This window comes from Humulus lupulus, chromosome 7, assembly GCF_963169125.1.
Source record: "Humulus lupulus chromosome 7, drHumLupu1.1, whole genome shotgun sequence".
Classification (NCBI taxonomy): Eukaryota; Viridiplantae; Streptophyta; class Magnoliopsida; order Rosales; family Cannabaceae; genus Humulus; species Humulus lupulus.
In genome coordinates this window covers 130,853,445-130,857,111 of record NC_084799.1, presented here as the reverse complement: position 1 = coordinate 130,857,111, position 3,667 = coordinate 130,853,445, and positions in this window count along the sequence as shown.

Below are 3,667 nucleotides of genomic sequence, written 5' to 3'. Positions count from 1 at the left end.
TGCAATTTGTAGTTTCTTTTGTTGTATTTATAAAAATCAAGAATTTCAATTCATCAAATAGAACAAGAAATTAATTGACTGGTAATTGGTAAATCAGTCCTTGAGGACGATACTTGGTTTTACCATTTTATTACGAGTTTGCGACTGTGTGCACTTGCGTAGCTATAAATTTCTCAACATACGTGTAGGATGTAAATATTCCTGTAGCGTTCTTGGTTGGACTTCATCTTGATGAGCCATCGTGGGTGGTTCAGGAAGTCTCGGTGAATCAGGAGTGTTTGAACGAATGGAAGAAAATGACGAACTAGAAGAGTTTTCTAAAGTTTCTACTTGTTGTCTCACAAATCTCGCTAGTGCGTCTCTGTTTCGTGGCATAAATATTTTTTTAGTTTGTAAGTATTATAAGGGCAAATGTGTAATAATGTAATAAGTATACACCAAAATGTTCCCAGGCCAATTGGAAAGGCTACCAAGGTACCACTTTAGGCCCAAGAGCTTTTCTAGAACTCCCCGAGGTACCACTTTAGGCCCAAGAGCTTTTCTAGAACTCCCCGAGGTTCTTAGAAAAGATTGGAGGGTAACGCTAACAAAAATCTTATTTAAGAACCAATTTTTCTAAGACAGAACAAGTTTTGTTTTTACTAATTTCCAAAATTACACAAATGTTCTCAATACTTTGTTTGATTTTTGATTTTTTTTTTAAATTTTATGATTTAAAATTTTATGCTCTTTCTTTTTTTTTCGGAAAAAAACCTAAATCTAAAAAAAATAAAATTCTAAACCTAAAAATAAAATTTAAAAATAAATAAATAAAATAAAAAAATTACTAAGGAAAAATAAAATAAAAGTTAAATTAAAAATTATACTACTTTTTTTTTTAAAATAAAGAAAAAACAAATTTTACTATGCAAACCTTTAATTGTAGAATTACCTTCCCGGCAACAGCGCCAAAAATTGATATCGCCCAATAAACTCCTAAGCGATCGCAGTAGTAATCGGGCTATGTCGTATCCACAGAGAGGTAAAATACAAAATTAAAAGAAAGATTAGTAAAATAAAAATAATAAACTTTGGACAGTTATAAATTTGAAAAAGAATATAAACATTAAATGAATCAAATCGAGGAATTAGAATCACAAAGAAAGTATGGAAGGCATAAGTTTCATTCATGCAAACATATATATATTTTAATAAAATTGATTCATTATACTCTACTATAATTCTACACCATTAATTATAGTTGGAAAATATATGTAATAAAGCTCACCTTAAAATATGTTATTTAATTAAATTATACTAACTTCTAATTTTAAAAACCTATCATATTATATACTTTAAAGGGACAAAATACCAATGGCAGAATGTAGTAAAAAGCATATAATATAACAAATATTCTAAATTAAATTAAAAACCTAAATTACATAAGAAGAGCATGACTAGACTTATGTAAAAGATAATAATAAATTTAGAATAAAAATTAGAAGAAAATAAATTTAATTGTAACAAATATATAGAAATGAAGAACAAAATAAAGAATCAATATGTAAAAAATACAATTTTAAACATGAACTTCACTCTAGCCTTTCCACAAGAAAATTTAGCCTAAAATAGGCATTGTTTTCACTCACAAAAATGTAAAAGAAAAATATGAAAAATAAATGTTTTTCTCTCCAGTACTCCCTATACTCTCCTTACACAATCTGATGAAATTTTACTCCATTTGGTACTCTATTTATAGTGTAAATATGACTAAAAAACGTGCAAAACCGTGTACAAAATAGTGGGAAAGTGGCATAAAAAGCTGGTGGAAGTGGGGAAAATATGTTGAGCCGTGGGAGACAGGGACTGATTGTGGCAGGCGGCTGGTCGGGTTCATGGGGAGCAGGGATTGACGAGAGGGACGCTTGGCAGGCTATGGTTCGTTCAGCAGCTGCCTCGTGTCAGACGGATGGGACGCATGTCAGTCGTGCAGGTGCGACGTTAGGTTGCAGGGGTGCAGCTGGGGGCTCGGCTGGAGTGCGGCTCGGCTGGCTCAACTCGGAGGCTCGAGTGGACAAATGGCAAGCTGCCACGTGGCAGCGTAGAGGGAGTAGCTGAAACTTGGGTTTGGGCTCCATTTTGGGCCTATTTCTCCTTCAAAAATACCATTTTCTTCATGATTTCTTCAATTTTAATTCTTTCTTTCTTATTTCTTTTTCTTTGTGTCAAAAATATATTTTATTTCCTGAAAATTAAACACAAATTAAATTAAAATCAATATTTTCAAATATAAAATATTTGACAATAAATCCATGAAAATATTAATTAAAACTTAATTAATTTTACACTTTAAGATTAATAAAATGATATTTTTTAGCACTAATCACTATCCAAGTTTATCTGCAATCAACGACTCGACAGTCAGGCAATGATTACAGCTTAACAGTCTTTCCATGGTCCACCATTGAAACTCTACTAGCAATATGCAATCAAGATGCAAACAAGCATTTAAATATTCATTCACATGCAGCAGCAATGCTAATAAGCATGCCTCATTATAATCACACAGCAGCCAAGGATCAGGCTGTATCAGTATCTCATGCTCCCTATTAATCATACATATTAAAACATTTACATTTCATTTAAGCATGAAGTCACATATATACGAATACCAAACCCTAAGTGAAGCTTGTCTTTAGGGACGAGTGTACATGCCCAGATAGTCTTTAAGAACCCTTAAACCTAGATCGCTCTGATACCAAGTTGTAACGCTCTGGATAACCAAGACCATTACACTGTGTATTTTAAAAAAGTGCAAGACTTGATAATCAAGTCGTTTGAACAATAATGTGTTCCTAAAGTCAAATATCAGGTTAGGGTTAAAAGATTTTGATTATAAACGGTTAATTTTCATTAAAACAGATGTTTGGTACATGGGATCCCAAAATCAAGGTATGAGTGATAATTTACAACTCTCAAAAGTTTAATACAATCAAAAGCCGCTCTAATGGAAAAATACAAGTTTAAGAGCTTTGTCCCTGTACTTTCCCTCGACCGCGGCGGACGAGCAGCTGACTATGTAGACCTCGCTCTCAGAGCTCTCAAACTCATGTTTGGCAGAGCAGTGAGTGCTGGAATCTACCTTGTGAATGTACATGTGGACCGACCTTTTGGGAAGCTGTTTTTTTTTTGGAAATGTTGTTTTATTTTCATAAAGTAGGCTGAGTTTACTCTTCATAAACAATGTTTGTATTAAATATTAAGTATGGCCATACGACTTTTAAATTTTTTTTTTATACGGGCTTTTGAGACATTTTGTTACATGAAAACGTTTATATTTCCATATTATCGAGTCTTGAAAATCCGAGTCGTTAAAGTTGGTATCAGAGCTCGAGTTGAGCCGGTTCTATAGACAACCCACATGTACATTTCCCAAAGATAGACTAGCACTCACTGTAAGTACTATCTTTTCATATATGTTTCCTTTGCTTTCTTTTATTTACCTCAATTATATAAATGGTACGTTATTGTCGATATACCTGAGATAGGTGACCTTGTGATAGGAAACCTACCCATGGTCCCTATCCCTAGGATCGATTACTATAGAATCTTTAACGATGAGAATCTTCGATGCTTCGAGTTTGATCAACAACTTCGCCGTGTCATTTGGAAATAGACTCATTATATG